Source organism: Peromyscus eremicus, chromosome 7 (genome assembly GCF_949786415.1).
Source record: "Peromyscus eremicus chromosome 7, PerEre_H2_v1, whole genome shotgun sequence".
In the NCBI taxonomy this organism is placed as follows: Eukaryota; Metazoa; Chordata; class Mammalia; order Rodentia; family Cricetidae; genus Peromyscus; species Peromyscus eremicus.
Genome location: NC_081422.1, coordinates 19,549,332 through 19,573,966, shown reverse-complemented (window position 1 = coordinate 19,573,966; position 24,635 = coordinate 19,549,332).

The window sequence follows — 24,635 nt, the reverse complement described above, 5'->3', positions numbered from 1 at the left end:
AAGAATCTTATTGCAGTAGATGGAGACGATTACAGAAATCCACAACTGAACAAAATGCAGAGAAGAGACTGTGGGAACACAAATCCCATGAGCACAATCCTTACACCTAAGTCTCAGAGAACATCATGGAAGTGGGGATATTTATACGGCATAAGCCAGAGGACTGGCATGTGTGCTGTGAGATAGCATCCTCTATATGTAACAGGAAAGCTGCCCCTATGAACTCTCAACAATATGGTAACCCAAATAAAACCATAGCAATGACAGCATCAGCTGACATGCCAATGTAGACAGGGGAAAGCTCCTAAGATCCTGCCCTAGATGGAGAACTATGGGTAATTAATGGCTGCTGATGGAGGGAGAGTCAGGAGGTCAGTCTTCTCTAGTGATGAGGCCCTTGATAGGTTATCTAAACCCAAGTGCTAATCCTTAAGCACAAATACATATGTACAACACTAAATGGACTCAGTGGGATGTATTTATATGAAAACATGTCTATACATACACACGTATATAACCTTCATAATTAATGAAGGTGATCTCATGAATTTGAGAAGGAATGGGGGGCATGAGATGAATGGAAGTGGGGAGAAGGCAGGGTTAAAATGATGTGAATGAGTCACCTATGAGATTCTCAAAAAAAGTTATTATTTTAATTAAAAATCTAGGATCTGCACGCAATATTTATTTTTTTCTAGATTTGTAAAGTTTTAAGGCAGGAATGAAAACTGTTGTTAAGTTTGTAGGTTAGGAGAATGCAAGGGTTTCCTACTGACAAAGCAGGATCTGAGACAGGAATTCGGGAGTCAGTGTGCTAAGAAGAGGGCATGCTGGGTAAAAACAGATGGATTTTCAGATGAGATGCTAGGTGGATTTCAGACTAGGCAACTAGAACTAGACTTAGGGGTCTGGATGAGGAGAATGGCTCTTCTCTTTTCCCCTAGCCACATACGTATTCTTCCTCATCAGGCCATGTTTTACGGACGTCCAGACAGGACCGATGTGGAGCATAGTTGCACACAGATACACTGGAGACCTCTGTGTCCAGTGATCTCTTAGTTGTCTTGTTTCAGGATTCACTCAAGCTCAGATAATTAATTTATGGATCATTTATGAACAAGGTCTCACTTCAAGCTGAGAATTAAACCTTAGAAGAAAGTGTTGGGGTTTGTCCCATATTCACATCAAGGGAATGTTGAAGACTTGGGAAGTGAGACCATTGAGGGAATATTTCCTGTTCACTCTTGTGACTCATGTGAATTGGCATGAAGTAATTTGGGTTTCTCAGTACTTGTACACCTGGGAACTTGTAGAAAATATAGAGCTTACCAACAACAGTTCAACATCTGAAGCTGGAACCCACTCCTCCCCACCACACTCACCCTCATCCCACTCCTCCCCACCACACACATCCTCACCCCACTCCTCCCACCACACACACCCTCATCCCACTCCTGCCCACCACACTCACCCTCATCCCATTCCTCCCCACCACGCTCACCCTCATCCCACTCCTCCCCACCACACACACATCCTCATCCCACTCCTCCCCACCACACACACCCTCATCCCACTCCTCCCCACCACACACCCTCATCCCACTCCTCCTCACCACACACACCCTCATCCCACTCCTGCCCACCACACTCACCCTCATCCCATTCCTCCCCACCACACACACCCTCATCCCACTCCTCCCCACCACACACACCCTCATCCCACTCCTCCCCACCACACACCCTCATCCCACTCCTGCCCACCACACTCACCCTCATCCCACTCCTCCCCACCACACACATCCTCACCCCACTCCTCCCCACCACACACACCCTCATCCCACTCCTCCCCACCACACACACCCTCATGTCACTCTTCTCCACCATACACACCTCCTGCCCTGCCCTGGTGGAGCATTAGGGTGACTTGCTTCTTCCTCTATGGCAGGACTGCTAGCCTCCTGTGCTAGCAAAGAAGGAGAGTCTCTAGGATGCTGCCTTACTGTCATGCTAAAGCCGAAGAACTTGCCTCTGGTGGTTTCTGTGGCAAGAGCAATCCACTCCCTTCCTAGTCCACGGACTGCAGACCACTCAGGCCACCCCACTCTCCCATGGTCCCCCAAACAGAACTGTCATTGTGGCCATGGCCAGAGCCTCACTTGCAGCACTTTGGGTGTGTCCTAGTGCCTTCTGTCTTTCCTGTCCACACTGTTGTAGTTGGGGGCAAGTCTACCTCAGCACTTCTCGTGCTACAGTTAAGGACTAGGTCTCCATGCAAAGATTGGGCCACCTCAGCTCAGGGATCCTTTACCTGAGTCTCTTTCCCAGGATCTCCGAAGACGTCTGAGGGAAAAGCTCCTCCACTCTAGTGCGAGAACCATATGTCTGTTCTCCTCTACCATTGTCCTGCATGAAGTACTTTCCCAATTTAGAGCAACGCCACAGCTTAGCCCAAGGTAGGCCACAGATTAAAGGTATATTCTAGAAATTCTTCTCCACAAAGCCAGATGTCAGCTTCTATGTTCACTGTTGTTTTCTCTACCCAGAAATTCATAAGCTCTATCTTTGAACAGAACAGGTCATTTCTCCCATCATACAGTGTTGGGATGCTGGGTTTAGTCACACACGGCAGAACCTGGCTACATAAGAGTCAGAAGAGTAACAGCAACCATAGACATCACAAGGTTCAAGTTTTCAATCTCTAACAAGGACCATGTGTTTGAGAGATGCAAACAGCACCCAAACAGAATTACTTACCTGAACTTAATTGCTTAATCATATGTGAAACCTACCCCATTTTCTTTGAAATCTCTGATATGAACTGGAAGTCAGTTTAGGATCATCAGTTCCAAAATAAATAATAAACCACAATTTCTTGTCCTGGTTGAGCCCCAAGTTCTCTGCTCGGGACTCAAAGTCTTTTCCAGTCATTTGCAAAAGACAAGACCTTGCTGTTTGATAACCATGCTGATGATTTCAAGCTGGGCTCATGTGAATGAGCAGGATATGATTCCAAAATACTTTCTGATAGATTGATAAGTCCAACTCTTGATACTGCCAGTAAAATAATAGCCTGGAAGAGAGCAAAGGGAAAATAAATCAAAACTATAAGCTGTAAGAGTAAGTTGGACTGTATCTCGGAGTGTCTGATTTGGCTGATAATCTCTCAGGAAGTGCAGAGAAATGCAACTGTAGTGGTTCTGATTTTTCTCGAACACAGTGTGAACTTTAAGAAATGGAAAAACACTCCAAACACTGAGAAACAAAAAATATAATTCACATAGCATCGTTTGATGCCAATTGAAAATAGAAAATTCTATCCAAAATTGTTCCAATTTTCCATACTCTGTGACATGTCTAGGTAGAAAATGGCTGCTTCGTGCTCAGAATTTAAATAACAACGAGACTTTTGAATGCTTACTTTGGCTAAAAGGTCATAGCTTTAGTCTTATTCAGAGAAGCTGCAACAAGAAATAGGAAGACAAGGATCATAGAAAAAGGAATAAAAAAGACCCCAGCTGTTCCCCAGAAGCCTGGTGTGAGTTCACACAACTGTCCTTGGAGGAGTTGCAGTGTGAAAACTAAGTTCAAATCCTTTTGATGTTGGTGGCATGGGGCGAAGTCGGGACTACACTCATAGCTGCTTTGAATCATGACATTTATAATCCTGTCAAGTCATATTTATCCCTGACATCTCTGGAAGATTCATTACACACTCCACAAAATTTACCAGGAAATATATTTGATTCTGAGCTTGTCACCCTCATCCACAGCCTTCCCTGATATATGCAGGATCAAGTGAAAGCCTCCTTGCACCGCTTTGGAGATCACTCACCATCTGCTACTATTTTTCCAGTCTTATCTTCCTTGGCTTCTCTCTACACCGATTACATAAACCCTCCACACTTTATGTAATGAGATTGTAGTTTCCTAATCAAGTAATGCTAATTCCCATGTGGCTATGCTCTCCCATGTAGCTCTTTCTGCTTGAAATTACCTTCCACCCTCCAGTCAGTGTGCCAGAACAAGGCTGAAGTTTCCAACACCCTGGCAGTTTCTCCCCACAGACCTTGTCAAGATTCCCTTAGCAGGATTCAGTCAAGTGGAACTATCTCCCCCTACTGGACTGGCCCCAGCACTGCACATACATTTAGGTTTACAAAGACGCTCTGGTGATTGTTTGGACCCTAGACTTGCCCCTGGGGGTTGGCTGGGGCCGGAGATCTGTAGGGAGTCAGAATGCACCCCACTAGAGTTGACTGAAGATGCCTCTCAAGTCAAAAAGAAAATGAATCAGTCAGGCAAACACTTTCATTGTAACATAACGGGCTTAAAGACCCGGTACGGGAAGGAGAATCCACGAAGGTGCAATTATTTAAGAGGGAATTCGAAGTGACCCCAGAGGCCAAAGGCACAATCATTAGTACGTGCCAGTTCTACCTCACAGCAGTAACTCTAGGCACAGTTAGGGCCTGGGGGCCTTTAGCAAATAATCTGGGGTCAGATTGTAAATTCTAGTGAAACTGCCCATTAAGCAGCTATAATTTTAACGCAAACTGTAAATTCAATTCACAGCTATAATTTTAACACATGACTCAACATGTGTATTGATTCTCTGTTTCCATGTTGGTTCCCTGGAGCAAGTCCCTCTCAGTGATCACAATGCCTCTCTTGATATTTGTCTGGTTGGACTCAAAGAGGTATCAAACAGTGTATGTCACTGTGATACCTAAACTCCAAAAATTCCATTTCCTTAATATTTTGCATAGCCATCTTTCATCTTCTAGAAGATGGGAAGAAGACTCCTGGTCATCCTGGATTTAGGGTCGACTGGCCAAGTCTCATATTAAAACTCTAGAGGACATGTAAGTCTCGAGAATGCGAGCATGGCAAGGACAGGAGCCAAGACCCTCTGCTCACTTCTGGCTTTGCCTCAACTCCCCAAGAAGCTAGAGCAGGCTGTGTTTAAACATTATGATGTAATCTGCACGTCAGTAAAAGCAATTGTTTGTGGCAGCTCAATATTCTACACATCTCTCGGTGCCGGAAATGTCAGTGTGAGCAGCCTTATAGACTGCTGTGGGCAAGCCCAGCGGAAAGGGTGATGGTGCTCTCTCTGCTGAATTACAATGTTTCACTACAGAAGGGAAATTCGGTTTCATTTTAGCACAGCTTTTTCTGAGGTTTGATGTCTTGAGTTGGCCAGTGGTATATAATTTTTGCCTGAATATAAGCTCTCATACTTGTTCCTGTGTTTATAGAGACTCAACTTCAATAGAGTGCACTTTGAACATTAAAGATTATACTAGAGCAGTGACAGTTCCAATTATATTCATTGTATCACCATTTGTCCAATTATTGATTCTAAAAGTATTGACAGTAAACCGAACGATCAAGGCTAGCTTAGTGGTGTGGCATATAAACAGAATTTGGGAAAGAACTCAGCAAAACTCATCTACCATAGTACTAAACTTAAATCTTACTGCCCCCAACAAATGCTACCTTCTTTAAAAACACAGACATGATAGCAAGCAGTTAAGGAAGGACTCGGGTGTGCTGGTCACCAAAGATAAAGGCAAATGATGAGAGCTAGCTGTGGTCCTGGTAAGTAAAATCATGGAAGATCACCTTTCCTCCTATAGCCTGGGAGATTCATCCTTCTCAGTTTCTCAGTTCAAGGATAGCTTTGGAATGTTACTGATCTAAGTTCCTTATCCTGTTTTATTTCTAGATAACATTTGCACTTTAAAAAATTCAAATTTTAGCACATGCCCAGCAAACACCACACCCTGTCACCAGGATGTTCACGTTCTGCAGTGTCCTCTTCCTTGCTAACTTGTGGGTGTAAACTCTGTTTTTCTCCTTCAGAGAGCACGTCTCCATGTCCTCAACAACCATGAACTGAGTGGGGTATTGGCTGCTCTCTTTTCACAGCCCCTTATGCTGGGAGCCCTTAATCTAATATGCTGAGGAACAAAAGTATTATTCTAATACCTATATTGTGAAAGAAATTATCAAGAAAGGCATTGCTTAATTCAACTTTCCATTTGTCCATTTGACCACTGTTCTATTTGGAGCAGAACTTGTCTGGAAAATATTGCAACATCGCATTGTTCTGTATTGATCTTTCACTAGCCTCCGACTTGGTATAACATGAGTGAGGCTGCATTGATCTGAGTTACTGACATCTTCACTGCATTTGTAGCAACAGTGTGAGAGTCAAGGTTGGTAGAAATAGATATGTGATGGATAAATACACATTCAGAACAATGAGAAGCAGAACCGTCTTCTGGCTCTGGTTCCTTTTAACCTGTATCTTAGTAATTGGATCCTACTTTTAGGACTCTTCTTGAAAAATGTGTATGTGTGTTATTTATCATGAATGGAATATGCATGGGCAAAGCATATAGCTTGCATTGCTATCTGATTATTGTAAAAAGTAACTTCTGATAGTGACTTTAAGCCAGTATCGCTTAACTTGAAAGATACCTTTTAAGAGTTCACAGATTCACATGTACTTGTCTAATTGTAGGTCAAATTATTTGATTAGACTCCATTAGTGCATTTTTGGAAGTGCTGACCATGGTCGAAAGCTACAAAGTAGTTCCATGGGTTTTGTTTGTTTTTATTTGTTAGTTTGTTAAAATGAGGTGTCATGTGTAGTCTAGGCTGAACTCCAACTTGCCATCTTCTTGTCACAGACCCCTGAGTCCTGGGACTACAAGGCATTTACCTGCACCAAGCAAAAAGTAGATTGCTTATTAATTTTCTATTTTGTATGAAAAAATTCCTGGCTGAGTGCCTAATACTGAATCAATAGCTGCTGTCAGGGTGAAGGTGATGTTGACGGCAGCACTGATGGTGGTGACAGACACATGAGCACCCTTTGGTGCCCCGTGAACTGCCTTAAAGGTGTGAAAATGCAAAAGGTACAAATCATTAACATTAACCATCAATCAACAAATTTGTTTTGTATCACATATCACCTTAGGTTCAAGAGGCACCTAACCCTGGTCATGGTTCAGAAGGACTCATTCCGGGATGCCTTACTAAGTTATTCGCAGTTGGTCAGACAGATTTGCAGTCATTGCTTGATGGCAACTGATCGTGTGGTTCCTTGGACATTCTCTAGGGTGATCTAATTTTTGAAAACGTTGTCTTTGCCAATCAAAAACACAGAATGCTTTGCACGCATCTGGACAGGAATAATAGCAAGAAGAAGCTACAAGAAGCAGAGAGAGTTTCGGGGTGCTGTAGATGAATTTCTAAATGGTCTTATTAAAGTAAAAAACGTGGAGCCAGAAATTTGGGTTAAAGCCTTAGAGAGAGCAGAGAAAGCCAGGAGCCAACCTTACCTCACCAACTCTGAAGCTTCCAAATGTGTGTTACTTCCTGTCTACCCACACCTTTATTGCCTTGCTGTTTGGCTCTCTCATTGGCTATCTTAGCCCACCTACCTCACTTCCTATTCCTACACAGCTCTGTCACTTTCTGTCTGTCTGTACAGACCTCCAGGTCTCTATGGTTGGTACTGGGATTAAAGGAATGTGTCACCACACTTGGCTCTGTTCCATAGTGTGGCCTTGAACACACAGAGATGCTGCCTGCTAAGGGATTAAGAGTATGTGCTATCTGACTTCTTTGTTTACTGAAAATGGCTGGTTTTTTCCCCCTGATCTCCAGGCAAACTTTATTTATTAATGCACAAATAAAACATCACCACACTTCAGCCCAAATAAAATATCACCCAAGGGTACAGAGGTAGGATGGAGGGCCTGGAGCACCCCACTACAGAGCAGAGAGGAGACATGGAAACAGCAGTGTTACAGAGAGGGCAGCCTTCTGTCTCCAGAAGATCCTGCCAACTGCCATTGGGACAACAGAGCTAGAGCAGTTTCATCATTGCAGTATTTTACAAGCAGAGCAAGTAACTTCACTAACTATCACTGAGCACACATTCCCTGTCTTGGAAATGTCTACATTATGATGCAAGTGCCATCATCACATGTATTAGGAGTAACTGACAGAAATTACTTTGGATGTCAGTCAAATGTTTCAAGGTCAATTAGAGGGACAAAGGCTTCCTAGCTGACCCACACATTTGTGTTTTCATTGGCTTTCGCTAATTATGGATGTTAATTAGGTACATCCTTTCATGGTACATAAATTTAAAATGGTAGTAGCCTATGCTAGGCCTTTGAGATGCATCATCTGATAATAGTTCCATGGCGTGCTTTCTGTCACGATCTACATATTGAATAATAGAAAGACACAGAGGTTAATTAAGTAAACTGTCCAAAATGCACAAGAAGTGAATGGCCTAGTGGGGACTCCAATTCGGTGGTTTGGCTGTAGAAGCTGCACCATTAACCACAGGTTCAGAGGGTTACTGACTCGGGATGAAAAGTAACACTGTGAACTCATGATGTGCCATGCTAGAAAGATTCCCTCACAGCTCTCTCTGAATGTTTTGGCCAAAGCCCCTTCAAAGTTCAAAGCTCTCATATGTTTCACCCTGACACACCCACCCTATGACTTAGCATGTGTGGTGGTTTGAAAGAAAACGGCCCCTAGAAGCCCATAGGCAGTGGCACTACTGGGAGATGTGGCCACTGTTGGAGTAGTCACGGCCTTGTTGGAGGAAGTGTGTCACTATTGGGTTGGGCTTTGAGGTCTTCAGTGCTCAAGCTATGCCCAGTGTGATTCAGTCTCCTCCTGTGGCCTGTGGATCAATGTAGAACTCTCAGCTCCCTCTCCAGCACCATGTCTGCCTGCAGGCCACCATGATTCTCACCACAACGATAATGGACTAAACTTCTGAAATTGTAAGCCAACCCCAATGAAATGTTGTTCTTTATAAGATTTGCCATGGTCATGGTGTCTCTTCACAGCAATAGAAACACTAACTAAGGCAGCATGAGACAGAAAGCAACTCATTCCCACGAGGACTGCCGTCTCTCAACCCTTCCAGAAAGCAATGAGCAAACTGGCATGGTCGGCTGCCTGTCTTCCTCCGTCAGCCTCCATTCCACAGTGTTGAGTGCTCTGACTCTGTTGGGAATGGGCAAGCAACGCTTTTGTAACCCATGGCAACCAGGCTTGTATCTTCTTTTACTCCTCAGTCACACAAGAGGTATCCCTGGCCTCCTCTTTGCAGACAGTCCTTCATATCTCTCAAGCAATTCTTTATAGACTTCTGTATATCTAAGTTGTTCACCTGCAGCGTTTGAACAATCATTAAATTTCTTAAGCCATTTGCACAATCCCTGTACAGTTTGGGGGCAATGTTACTTAATAAAGGTAGACAAAATGCTAAGAAACTGACAGTTGTTAAGCATTACTTTGTGTCAGGAATTCTAGAGGCCACCAATCAAGCTGGTAAGAGCAAAATCCAACAGTGTTTGCAGTTTTTATGAGCCCAGCAGTTTCACTGATGAGGACAAAGATGTTCAGAGAAGCCAAGCTACTAAAACTGTGTGTACAGATAATAAATTATGGCACAAAGACTGAATCCAAATTAAGCTTCACCCCAAAGTCATGGTCTCATATTGACAGTGTGCTTCTCATTAATGAGGACTCATCCCCTGGTGACTTCATCAAAACATAGATTCCCATGCAGACGTTTGAACTGGGTCTGAGATTCTGCATAAGTAACATACTTCCAGGTAAGAAGAGCTCTGTGGTCTGTAGAGCTCTCTCTGAATATAGTGCTCTGCTGAATCTTTTTTCACAGATCGGGACAGGGCAAGCCTTAGGCCATTGCCTCCAAATGCCACAAATCTCATGATGGAAGTTCTGTGTATTGATTCGATCAGAACATGCAATTAAAGTTGTCTTTTCCCCATGTGTTCCTCAGATTGCCTACATAGAATCCCCTGGAACGGTTTCTGTGTGCCATGTCCTGAGCATCACCACAGCTCTACTGGACCAGACTAATGGGGAGATGAACCTGGGAGGGTGCAGTAATGACAATCTCCTTGGTGACTTCTAGTGCACATTCAAGTCTGAGACAAGCTACAAGTGACCTTGGCACTTGATGTGTAGAAAGGAAACTAATGATGTCAATAGTGATGAAAGCAATTTGGGAACAGCCCACAGACAAAGGATTCTGGAGGCAAGGGCAAGTCTTTCCCTCTATGGTGTCAAATTTGAGATTAAAGCTGAAGGCTGGGCCATAAAATTTTAAAGTTGAAATGAATCTAACAGACAGAGGAAATTGACAGGTGAAATCACATCAGAGATTTCAGGAAAGAATCTATCTCTCTTCCTTGTGAGGAAAATGTCTCATTCACCTATTAAATCTGGTCAGACATTCCATGTGTACCCCTTGCATGCTGTCTTGACATGTGTAGAAAAGGAACAGGTAAAAAGCTCCTACTGTGTAGCATACTATCCTGTGTTAATGCTCATGATGTAATCACTCTTACCAATTGGCAAAGAAGATATGCAAATGCAAAACCTGACTCATTCCTACATCTCAAGTGAGCATGCTCAGCTCCAGCAAGTGGTTATTATGTCAAGGCCAACCTCTGACCTCCAACTTCATGACAACATTTTGAGATAAGCTTTAGAGCTCCCAGATATAGCTTGCATCAACTCACTAAAATGCCCCCAACTCAGACCATTGAGTCAGAATCTTGAGGACAAGGCTTGGAAATCTGCATTTCCAAAATCAATATTTCAGGTGATTCTTTCACAATTGATCTTAGGAACCATTCAACTTGATTATGTGATTAAATATATTATATCTTCTTACTACTCCAAGAGATATCTAGAGTTTAAAAAGTAGTGGGAATGGGACTTGTGACTCTTTCTGAAGACCATAATGGTGGTAAGTAGAGCTTAATGCCTTTTCTGGGTTCCAAATTTTGCTTGAAATGGTAAACTTAGCAGTGAGGTTCCCTGATTACTGGATGTAGGAAACTTTATGAGATTTTCTTTTAAGAAACTGATGGGAAGAAATCATCACTCAGAACCATGACAGTTTCATTAGCAACCTTTTAAGGTTAATGAACAAATTTAAATTTCTATAATTATAAAACACGGACAAAGACAAAGAGGTTAGCGCAGTGTTAGATTCCAAAACAGCTCTTGGTTTGAGTCTTTATGAGGTGTATGGCCTTGGCTAAGTCAGCTGACATCTGAGATGTTCAGACTCCTCTCTAAACACAAAAACTTAGTTGGGGTAGAAATAGGAGAGAATGTGAGTGGGGAAAATAACCCAAAAAACAAAATAGATGCTGTTTGTGTCTTAGTTTGAATCAAGGCTGAGTTTCATCAGAAGGTTGAAAACAGGAGACAAAATTTTGAGATTCCCCATACCTACAGGCAAGATCCAAGCCACTGAGCCTCTGGGATCTAGCCCTCCTGTTAGAAGGCATTGCTGTCCTTCCTCATCAACAAGGAGGCCATCAAACCAAGGACTCTGATTGAGGGTTTTCTAAAAAGTCCCCAAGTAGGGCAATGTCTTAAGATCTAACATTTAAGCATGTGTAGACTGTTCTTTCAAAATTTTAATGTTTCTCTTTGAGAATTGAGGAATCTCCAATGGCCTGCCTTTATTCTAACATAATTGCCCAGTCTTGCCAGAGGAATGATAACAACATGCTATCAGAGAACAGAGGCTACTGGACAGGGGTTGACCTCATCAGTGGAGAAATGGGCACAGGAAAGTGGGTGCCAAAGTCAAGTTCTACTAGATTCACAGAAAACAGGTACATTATGTAGGGAGAGAGACTGGAGTGGGGTGATGAACACTGGGGGTGTCCACAAAAATGGAACACTGGAGCTTCCCCAACATTCACTCTCCTCAAATGGAGCAGGAAGGCCCTCTGTTAATGGGAGTTACATTATGACAGCATTCTTTGAAGGAGACAGCTGATCTTCCTTAGACTGGGAGGAAGTCAGTTTAGTGGGATGAAATATGATATTCACAAGAAAGCAGCTATGTTCTCTTCAAGAAAATAAAGCCTCACTGATAAAAGTTCTGTTTCCTCATAAATGGCTCCCAGAAAGTCTACTTCTGACCCTCAGTCTGTCTATTGGGAAGTACCCAGTAGGGGCCGAAAAACACTGGGTGTGTTCAGGAGAAGCTGGTCACACTCATGCTGCCTGAGATGTTCCTACTTAAGACTTAAGCTGCCCAGATGTCTGTGGTCTTTCACCTTCTGCAGGGTCCAGGGGAAGCTAAACCCACAGACAAGTTTCTTCTCTAGTTAGATGACCTAAGAAAGATGGACCACTTAGCAGAACAAAGGGGTTAGAGCATTCGGAGAATGTTAAATGCTTATCAAGCAAAGTAGGCAATTTCGAAGGTTGATTATGATAGGATGGATTCCATCAGCTCTTACAGAGTCACGGAGGTTCATCTGTCTTTCCCTTTGTCATATTTAGACTGTTCAGCAGCCACTATTGTGTGTGGAATTTGCTGAGCTAGCTCATCCATGCCCTTGCATCTCCTGAGTTGCATGTGCCCTGCCAGAACGACAGGGTAAGGATAGATTCAGCACCTGCCCCACCGCCTTCAGCTTCCTCCTCTGAAGCTGTGCGTCTCCCACTTACTCCCTTCATCAGGCAGGGTAAATTCCCTTTCAGGAGCAGCTGTCACTCCTGGCAACATGACTTCTGTCACTATAGCTCCCTTGACCATACTGAGACTCAATCCACTTACAGAATTCATTTTTTTGTCATCCTCTGCTTCGCTCTTCTGTAGAATTGCCAGTGCAAATGGGCACTGGAGAGTGCAGTACTCCAACAAAAGGCAAACCACTTCGAACCTGACGAGATCTTTGTTACCTTGAAAGAAGTCAAAGTCTTTTATCAGTACTGTCTCTGAGAATGGTGCTATGTGAATGCTATATGGTACAGGATACAGTGGAGGAAAAATTTAAAAACTGTTTAGGGGAGAATTGGGGAGCTCGATACTCCCCCCACAAAGGGGAAACTGTATAAAGAAGCAGTCTGTGCTGTCTACAGAACCCACTCAAACAACAACCCCAGCCTTAGAGTGGGGGTGGGGGCTGGATACAAAGGCCAGCTCTGAGCAGCGGCTGAGAAGCGAAAGATAATAGCATCTCAGGGAAGGATGCCAAAGCTTGTATGGAAGTTGCTCGCTGCAGGACCCATTCTTGGCTTACTGTTGGACAGAGAGCACGTTTACCAAAGCAAGGCAGTTGCTCCTGCAGTCATAACAGGTGAAAAGGAACACTCACATGGCTGACTTGGGCTTGAAAGATAAATTCCTTCATCCAGGAGGAAACTCTGTACCACATCTCCTATTTGTCTTCGGACTGCTCACAAAGACATCTAAACAGTGTCTATAAACCAGGCTCCTCAAAAGCTGCCCTTTTCCTGTTATCTGGGCTTCAGCTAGTTGACAAGAATGCAATAACTATAAACTTAAGCAAAACTACCTCATCTTCCTGACCAGAACAAAATGATAGGATGACTCATTGAATCAAGTTGAGCCACTAAAGAGAAATTCTCCAATGGGGTTAAGACTTAGTAGGTCTTACACACTTGAAGGAGACACACATCAAAAGTAAACAACATCTCTGGAAGCCATGAACATGCACTGCTTAGACCTGCTGAAATGCATTGCCCACCCCAAACCTTCCCACTGAGGCTCCTAGGAAGGGCTACTCAGGTCCATTTAAGACTGATATTCAAATCAGCATGTGGCAGGCACCTCAGGCTAAAGGACTTACCATCAGCTTCTCCCAGTGCTTTTATGCCTGTGTCAGAGTCTGGCATATTCCTGCACTCTCCTGAACCAACATCAGACCTCCTGGTTGAGAGTATTTGCTACCTCTGTTCCTCGTCTCTGTGGCTATTTTCCTTAAAATCTTTCTGTGCTTCTATGCTTGCTATCTTAAAGTATGTATAGAGCAAAGAACCTCAACTAGTACATATGAAATGTGTCACTTGGCATTTTCATTACTGAGACAAAATGCCTGAGATAAACAACTTAAGTGGCAAAATATTCATTTTGGATTATGATTCTCATAGGGTTTCAGCCAATGGTTGCCTGACTCCATTGCTGTGTACCTGAGGCAAGGCACCACATCTTCCAGACAATGTGTGGCAGCAGAGCCACTCACGCATCATGACTGCTAGAAAGCAGTCACAGCAAGTCACCACAGCCCTGTGGTGAAAGACACACCCTTCAAAGGCACACTGGTGACCTGCTTTCTCTACCCAGGCTCCAGCTTTACCAAGCCTGTTCATACATGGATTCAAGGGATGAATACACTGATAAGGTTAAAAAAAAATACAGGCAGGATCCAATTATCTCCCAGAGCAAAGCTCATCAGCTAACAACCAAGTGTTTATCACATGAGCCCTTTAGGAGGCATTTCATATCCAAACCGTAACATGAAACAAGACACTAGAAAAATCACCAATATAAAGGCCATAACCCAAGAACTGGGAAGACTACATTCAGAAGACAAATACAGTGGCTTCAATAGTTCCTAACAGAATCAAAGAAATACACTGAGTAACGGGCACTGTCAATACAGATCATCTGAAGATTGACCTGCTTTTGGAGGATTTGAGGGAGAGCTGAGCCTTAAAGGCACAGAGAACAGATCTAGACAGCAGTACATACACTGTAAATGAGCCCCAACAAAGACAGTCATGGAGACAGGCTAGGATTAATCACTGATGAGAAAGACATCGTCCCAAGTCTCCAAGATTCAAGACATCACATTCCTGTTTAAGAACTATACAATTTCAGCAGCATGGGAAAGGGTGGGGACTCAAAGCCTTGCTTGCCTCAGTTGCCCAAGGGCTGTGAGAACTGAGAGGCCCTGGAAGAACTAAGCTGCCCTGAGCTCCAACCTTTTTTGTTACCTTAGGTGCAATTAGGAAACTTATCTCCAAAAACTGTCTGTTAAATGACATACTACACAAATTTAAAAAATAAAACAAAACAAGTCATCAAGTATAAGCTTCAAAGGGATGAAAAAGCTCACAGTCCACTGGTGTATTAGTAATCCAGATCAGCCAAATTAGAGACTGCAATTTTATACTTCCTTTCAAAATCTGCATTATTGTATTTTTAGAACTTAATATTGAGAGTCAAGTCAGGACTACTAGTGAGACCATGTTGCAGAAGAAGATGAGTAGGAAGAGGAGAAGGAGGGGGAAGAAGAAAGAGGAGGGGACAAGGAAAGAGAACAGAGAGAAAGTCAAGGGATGTCTTTGTAGCATACCTTCTGATGAGGCTTTGCTGGTATTATAAATACATGCCTTGAAGATGGAAAGATGGCTTAGCAGTAAAAGTTCTTGCTGCTCTTCCAGGGGACCCGACTTCAGCCCTTGGAAATCACATGGGATGACCCACAACTGCCTGTGACTCAAATTACAGGGGATCTGATGCCCTCCTTTGGCTTCCACAGGAACCTATATTGGCATGCTATATATTCACGCAGGCACACAGTCCTACATATAAATAAAAATAGTAAAAACAAATCTTTAAAAACAGAGTATATGTCTGACTACTTAGAAATAAGGTTTTGGAAAAAATCTCACCACCATACTTTACTCTCTGTATCCAGCCACAAGCATAGCCCAGATGTAGTTCTTGGTTGAAGCAGAATCCCCATTATCACATTTCTTTTCAGAGATAATTGAGATACTATACATTCAGTATCTTGTGTTCCCAGAAGAGAGAGATTTAACTGATAGTCATTGGTATCAACATTATTCCTAACCTACACCAGGTAAAACTGCATGTGGTCTAGCCCTTACTGAGAGCTATTAATGTTTAGATTATATTAAAATGTGTACATCTAATTTCATACACTATGGTACACACGATCATTATCTTAAAGGATCTAAACTATGTTTCTAACAAATTAATTTAGCCATGCTCTGTATTCCAATAGAATACATTACAGCCCCTCAAATCATTGGCTTTGAGCAACACTGAAATCCCTTCCTAGTGAATGAAGCACCCAGGTTAATAAACAGCTGTCATACACATTATACAGCTGCTACCAACTCTCAAAGAAATAGGATAACATCAATTTAACAGCAAAAAAAAGTAGCCATAAGAAGTTGGTCTCTTGCATTCGTGTTGCTCTGGTGATCTCAGGCCTCTGCCTCTTCAGTATATCCTGCTAGCATGTGCCATGATAACTGTCTTGTGTTGTGTTGGGAGCACAAAGGTCTAAGGAAACCAGGAATGTTAAACACACAGAGTTGTCTTCTCAAAGAAAGAAATGTATAATCTGTTTTCCTCCCAAAAGCCTAGAAATGAAAGTGGTTAGTAGCCTAGTGATCTACATTATATGTAGAGTCAGGCCATACCAAGCTCCCACAAGCAGGGTGAGAGAGGGCTAAAAGTCTAGGTGACCTTTGCATTACATATGGCTCTCCCAAGCTCCCACAACCAGGACTAAAGATATTTAATAGTCTAGGTGAACTTTGTGCTATCTGGGTGCCCAGGGGAGTCCCCCGGGCTCCCATAAGGACAGGAAGTGGCTAGCAGCCCAAGTTTCCACTATACTATTTGTATGACTAGGACCACACCAAATTCTCTCCTAGGCCCTTAAGGTAACACATAAGCCCATGTGTTCTCTAGAACACATCTTCATGGAAGAACTGATGAGTACTTTGAAAGGAGTTTTGATGTGATCATGCCTCCTTGTGCACAGGGGATTGTGTTACACAAGCAAACTTAAATATGTTTATAATAAACTACCTAGGGTCAGAAACCAGAAGTTTGAACCATCACCAGCTGAGTCGTGTTGAACCCAATTTCCTTCTTGCTTCACATGAATCATTACTCTGCCAGCTGTGGCATTTACAGAGCCTTCCACAGTGTTTTCATGGAGACTTATTTTTCTTTGGGCTGCCAGCACACAAAAACTACACGTAGACTTATAAAAGCTTGGCCTATAGCTTAGGCTTGTCCCACTAGCTCTTATCACTTAAATTAACCCATTTATAATTAATTTTGTCTTGTGGCATTTTAACCTCTCTTCCATCTTGCACCTTCTGTTTCCTCTCCATGTCTTCTGGTGCCCCACTCCCTCCAATACCCTGTGCCTAGAATCATCTCCTCTCCTTCTCTCACTCTCTGCCCAGAAGTCCTGCCTAACTTCTTCCCGCCTAGCTATTGGACATTCAGTTCTTTATTAAACTAATCAGAAGCTGCCTTGGCAAAGACACATCTTCACAGTGTACAAAATGATTATTCCATAACATTTTGATAGTAAAATATTTTTAAGCCTTGGTTTAATTTAATAAAACCATTTTTAATACATTCAAATGTTTTCCTTTCTATAAATATTTTATTAGATTTGAATTTTAAGGAAGAGAAGGAGAGAGTTATATTTTATGATTTATTAAGACACCAGTACTATATTTTTCTGAGTGTATGTGTGTGTGTGATGGGGTGCTTAGTCTTCTATATGTGGGATCACAGATGTCTACCTTCCAGTCCTCTTCACATTTCAAGAGAAAACTCCTGGGATCTTATATCAGCATAGATCTTGGTTAGAAAGTCTTACATGAGACCTGGATTCTGAACTCCTAACAAGCAGCCAGGTAAGGCTGATGCAGGCAGACCTCAGGCCACACACCAGGAACCTTCCTTGCTCTCTCTTGGTTTTTTTTTTCATTCCATTTCCCCATTTTCAGCTCTGTATCCAGGATCCATTTATGTATTTCCTTCTGAAAAATAAAGCACTAGCTATTTTGGTATACCTGGAAGTAATGGGTAAAGGGAAACCCTACATTAAACCCACTTGAGATTTGTTTCTGGTGGGCACATGCCTGGAGTCAACACGACCTCCTGTCTACTCAGCTACTCAGTTGGTGTTTATCAGTAAGACTTTCTATTAAAATGTCAGTATGTTATGAAGTGAATTTAGGGGAAACCTTTTCATTTTAATAACATTCTTTTCAATAAGTACTTCAATCACACTATAGTGAACATTGTAATTTGTCACAAAAATTTTATGATGTGAGGGATCTCTTTACTCCTAATGTATGGATTCTGAGCTGGAAGGGAAACATGTCAGATGGGAGTTAAGTCAATTTCATCACTGTCTGAGGCTTCCTTTTTGTCTATTCTTTGCTTAAATGTTTTAGTTAGAAGCCACAGGAGACAGTGGGAATGAATCATCTCCTGTCCTCAGTGATGGCTATTAGTCACACTCATGAGAAACAATGGCCTCTGAGGCCAGCAGGAGGGCCAGTACAGGTACTCACGATGCAATTACAACATTAAGACAAACATCTCTGGACCAGGCCAGATGATAGATGACTTTCCTGAAGACAAACAGGATAAGAGGATTTGGCAGTGATGGGTACAGCCTCTTTCCAATCATCAGATATCAAGCTGAATTTTCTGATGAATGAGGTAAAGCTAGTCTGGGAAGCTACTGAAGCCATGTGTCACAGGAAGCAATTAAGGAGAGCTGGTTCTGTACCTTTGAACTTTCTCCAGCTGAGTGAGGAATTTCAGGCAAAGGAAAAAGTTGGAACAGAAGTAGATGCTTGCTGATAACACACATTTAGGAGAACACAATAAACAGCCTGGCCCACCACCTACTATTACGAGAAAGGAGAAAGGTGAAACAACTAGGGAATTGGCTAGAGCCCAGTAAAATGGGAGGGCTTCAAAGTTGGCTGTCCTGATGGAACCAGAAGAGAGGGGAGCAGAGGAAGAATGACTCATGCAGACATCTATAAACAAGAGAAAAGGATCAGCAGACCAGCTTCTTAGGAGTGTATTGTTCAGTGAGGTAGGGTCATGGAGTACATTTGTTGTATCGCTATTTCCTCTTCATTGAAACATTCCCTCTTGGAGGGAAGAGAGGGGCTCAGTAGACTCATGAAATACGTATATAAAACATGTAAGACTCAAGCAGCTCATGAAACTTCCAAAACACATTAGGCTACTTCCTGGCCGGCAAGCATACACAACATCATACAAGCATCAAAGAATTGCTGTGGAGAAGACAGGAGACTACATAGTGGAGCTGTCTGCACGTTGCATAGGAAACTACAATGGTGTAATGTTCCTGCATTCTCATCCAAGTGCTTTGATGATACGGCTTCCAGAGAGTCGCCTGCGCTCCTGTAAGCATCCCCATAGACACATTGTTCACTAAGCAGGACATGTACGGAATTGTGTACATAGTTTTCATTGCCCTCTTTATCTAGCATGAGTAGAAATAGGTTCCTCAGGAAAAGAAATGCAAGCATTTTATACATATATTGATTTGTGCCAACATGTTGAGAGGGTTTAATCTCAGTGAGAAAATGCTTCTTTTTTTGAATGGTGCTTTGGCATAGTTCTGAAAGAAGAAGGTTATGGGATAAAAATAAAGGTAGGGTATGTGGAAAAACTTGAATATTTATAAGTATGATAGCTTGTGAATTATAAGGAGAGGAGAAAATTCTCATGAGAAAAGAGAGAGGAGCAGCTCTCCTATGGAGGGGCATGCTGGTGTGATTCCCTCTGGTTTAAAAGATAGCAAATGAAGTATAAAGAATTAGAGTGCCTGCTAAGGGCCAGAAGCTGTTCCAGTTTTGTGCTGTGAGCTGTCTGAGACCCCCAAATGTTTTCAGTAGAAGTCTATCAGACACAACTGCACTGTGTTAGTGATGGTTTAGAAAAATAGTGAAAAATGCATGATGTCCACCACTGGTGAAGTCAGAATACCTCTTACCCCAGCAGCAGGCAGGATGAGTTGTGGCTTCTAAAAGGAAAACAGGAATTCTCCAGTAGGGGGCTGGGCATTAATGAATATTTCTAAACACTAGCTACATATATCTCAGTAGAAGCATTACAGGCTCTTTGGTTCTGTTATTTTGCCTTATAGCAAGTGAGCAATACTTTCAGTACACTGGAGGTATGAGTAGTCTCTCAGTGACTTTCAGGAATGACAACAGGGGAGTATCTTTAGCCCCAGGCCTCAGACTGAAGATGCTCTCCAAAGTTAAAAACAAGCAAACAAACAAACAAAAAAAAAAACCTCTCACCACTAGCATAGCATGGCATGTGTGAAGCAATGGTATTGGGGTACAGGCTGCCAGACAGTGTCCTCAAAGAGACTGGAAGTTTCAGGATCATGAGGTGTTAGTTACTAGTAATCAAGGCAATCAGTAACCAAACATCCTTAATGACTCCAGTTTAGGAATGAATATAGAGTCACTTGGCAAACAGGTGAGGTAAGATTATATAGGAAGCAAAGGAAAGGACTCTGGGAAAGGAAGAGCCCAACCTGGGAACAAGAGCAGAAAGGGAAACAGACAAGCTCTGGCTCAATGCAAGAGCCCAGCATCCCGAGCAGAGGAAGCTTCTACAGTTCCTGATGGGGTCATAGACATCCTTACTAGAAGTGGCCTTGTCATTTATAATGTTGTGAAATCTTGTTTAAAATGTCTGCATTGTGCACTATGCTTATAGTTCCTGTGCCAGTATCAACATATAGGTTCTCTGGGTTTAACAAATGGCTTGTGCTAATGTCACACATGCTGGAGTCTCAGAAGCCTTCCAGGCGTTGACACAAACCTACATCGTCCAGACACTGGCTTTATACCTCACCACCTACATGCCTAACAGACAAACAGCATCACTGCAGACTCGAGCTCTGCCTGAGCATCAGTTTACAAGAATATTTATTCTTAGCCCCAAACTAAGTGTCCAAGAATATCTAAAGACAGAGAGAGATGATCCATACTTCAAAAAAGGAGGAAGACTGTGGAGAAGAAGGGGGTAAAAGGTGCTGGTGAAAATGTGACTGCTTGGTATTTGGGCTGCATGAATGATGATGGCTTGTCTGCTCTCAGTAAGGAGAAGGTTGCATAAGATACAACAGATTTTAAGAAAACCTGAAACTTCACATCCTGGATAAGCTAGAGAAACTACTACTGAATATATTTGCTTAGAAAAATTACTGCAAAGAAAAATGTCCTGGGGGGTGGGTGGGTGAGTCATGAACAAAGAACATGTAACCCACATCCAAATGATGACATGCCCTTGTCTCCTCCATTAACGTTAACCCAATGGGGCAGGCCAGGAGCCTGGCTAGGGAACCACTCCCAGGAAGGAGGGTTTATTTGAAGATGTTGTGTGTTTCCTGTCCAGAACTGCTGCCCTAGTGAAGTCCTTAAACTCAGCCTTGAGCTTGAGCTGGTATTGCCACCTTTTGGAGGCCTGACACGGAAGCCAGAAAACAACAGTTGTTTCTCTTCTTCTCTGTCCTTAATTTTCAGATGCTGGCCGGGGTTTAAGTGTGCTTTTAAGCTCCCTAACTAAGGATCTGGGCTTCCTTGCTCTGCTCCTCTCCCTACCTTGTGAACGCCTGCTGCCAGGTGGCTGGCATTCATGCCGGCTTATCTCAAGCTGTTGTCCATTCTCTCCCTTCCTTCCAAGCAGCTGCAAGATATGTATCGCCCAACTTGGGGTTTTCCTTTTAAACTCTACTAAATTGTCCATGAGCTTCTGTTCATGACTGTTCTTAAAATCCTTTATTAATGAAACTAAGAACACTAAGAGGGGGCCCTGACTTCCCAGGTATTGTATGATGACTCTACTGGGGCTCTCTGAGACCTCCAGTAACACTTTCTTGCCTGCCTTTTAATTCCTTAATTGGCAGAGGAAACAAACCCACTCCTGCACCCCTGGATGGCTTCAATAACAACGGGTAATAAAGCAAAATGCAAATGGCTAAGAAACATATGGGGGGAAAACCTGTAAGTTCACCACCAAGCAAGAAATGGAATGGATACAAAATACCATTTTACACATCTCAAGTTGGCAGAGTTTTAAGTGAAGAAAAATGCTCATTGTTGGCAGGGCTGTGGGAAAAGCAGCCTCTTCAAGTACTCTGCCGTGAGCAGCACCTGCAGGGCCTGCTGAAACTGCCCGCCTCCTTCTCAAACACCACAAAATGCACATATGCTTTGGCCCACAACCCTGCTTCTAGGAATGCTTCCTAAAAAATGATAAGAGAAGCCACGAAAATATGTTGCATCGTGCTACAGGATGATTAAGTTGTTCTAGGCCCCATCAAAGAGGAAAGGGGCCTGTTGGCCTGAGGAGGGGAATGAGAGATGGTGATGGAGGTCGAGTATATGCAAACAAATCTTATATCCATATAAGAAAATGTCATAATAAACCCATTAGTTCATAATATTAACATACGCTCATAGTAAGAAGGAAACATCATTTTAAGTTCCAACAACAGAAATTGTTTAAATAAGTTACAGTGCATTGGTACAATGGAATGTTAATTCAGCTACTTGGAAACACAATTTTACTGGAATGAAAAGATTTTCACAATCTATTCCTATCTAGGTCATCAAGGAGTTTCAAAATGGTACAGCTAGCAGGAAAATGAGCTGCTGCTGCTGCTGCTGCTCCTCCTCCTCCTTCTCCTCCTCACCTCTCTTCCTCCTCCTCCTCCTCCTCCTCCTCCTCTTCCTCCTCCTCCTCCTCCTCCTCCTCCTCCTCCTCCTCCTCCTCCTCCTTCTTCTTCTTCTTCTTCTTCTTCTTCTCTCTCTCTCTCTCTCTCTCTCTCTCTCTCTCTCTCTCTCTCTCTCTCTCTCTGTGCCTGTGTGTGTGCATGTAGCAGGGGGAACACAGACATGTAACACATGCATACATACCCACATAACAGAGGAAACAAAGGAGGAATTGCACTCTAGTTACCAGTGGTCTTCTGTCTGGGAGGTGGGTTGTAGGTGGATTTTTCTTTCTTATGACTTATCTGAACTATGTTTCTCATAATGAACATGGATTACTCACATAATGTTCATAATAAAAAGAAAATAGTACTTTCTTTCATTTCCATCAAAGAAATTGGATTATTTTGTAACTGAATTAGTGCTACTATTACTATTTGTGATTTTCTTAATAACAACAAAACATTTTGCAACCACATGTGATCTGCATCCACCTGAGCCTGTTAGAGGCTAAATACTCTTTCTCATCCATTTTTGTAATGAACTTGAGCAAACACTGAGTACCACTCTGTTGAAGAAAGGGAAACAGATCACAGAGAAGTGTCAACGTTGCCCCTTCAGCTGATGGAGAAATGAGAGTCAGAACTGAGGAACACAGTGCAAAAACCCAGACTGTTTCAGAGATTTTTATTTGTTAAATAAAAACTCAGTTTCCTCTGTAAGCCAGGACTTTGTGTGCTTCTAGACAGCAGAGACTCCAGTGTGAGTTGTATCTCAGGACACTGAATGTCACTGCAAGGTTGCTGTTGGAGACTACTCCATCCCCAAGAAGAACTTGTGATCTTTTTCCTGTTTCAAACTTCCCCAACAGAAAGGCTCTAGCAATGCTAAGGGAGGAAGGCAACACATGACCAAGTTTGACCTCAGCATTTCCAGGTCTTACTTTCCTCTACCATGGAGTAGAATGAGCCGATTTTGAGGTTAATTTTACATGTCATCTTGAAAAGGCTGCAGGATGGTAAACATCATTTCTCCACATGTCTTTGAAGATGTTTCCAGAGGTTGCTAGCATCTGAAGTGGTAGACTAGGGGAAAAAAAAATCTAACCAATGTGGGCAGTACTCTACTATGGTGGAGATCTGGATAGAACAAAAATGTGTAATCAAAATGAAAAGAACGTTCTCTATTGTCAAGAGCTAACACTTCATCTTCTCCTGTCTTGGACATCAGAACGCCTGGTTCTTGGGATTTCTGTCTCAAGAGGCTGCCCTACACTCTGATCTCAGCCCTTTGGCCTCAAGTCAGTAGCATTTTAAAAATATTGTCAGCTTGCTGGGTTTCCAGCTTTCAGATAATGTATTGAGCCTTCTGGTCCTCCAAATTTCTGTGATCCAGTTCTTGTAATATATATATACTCATCTATCTATCATCTGTCTATCTATCTATCTTCTAGCTAGCTAGCTAGCTCCTATTGGCTCTGGAGTCCCTGAGTCCTGGGAAAGAATAGAGAGTATTAAGAGTGTCAAGCCTGAGAACAGACACATAGTAAGTATTCAACAAGAGTTAGCTCCGCCACCATAATATCCTATGCCCTCTGCAATTTGCCTGGCACTCTATGAAAGGGCAGCTCATTCTCTAACGATCTGACTGTTCCCACAATCTCAAATACAGACAGAAGGGAACTCAGTGGAAGAAGTCATGTTATGAAGTCACGAGGTTTCAGCTTCAGGGTTCTTCCTTTAAGGCCCATGAGATGCAGAGAGCTTTGCTGAGAGTTGCAGAGTGATCCTTATGGAAATAGGAAGATGGGTTACATGGACAAAGTGCTTCTAGGTAAGTACTCTAGTTAATTTCCCAACAATATCTCAGAAACATGAATCTCCAAACCCTAGGAAACTACTGGCATTTGCTCCCTCATAGTAAGTGTTCTCCTTTGTACCTAGTATGATATTTGTTTTTGTTTTGTTTTTGTTTTTAGTTTTTGAGCAATATCCCAGTATATATTCAGACTACATAAAACCTGAATCATTCTAAGGTCTTAGTTTACCTGACTAACTTAAATTTTCTTTCTTACTGGGTGGGGATATTGCTCAGTAGAAGAGCACTCTCCTCCCATGTAAAAGGTCATGGATTTGATCCTCAGTATCACCCACACAAAAACTCTCTTATCATTCTCCCATCCCAGCTTCTGTTTGGACACAGGGTTATTCC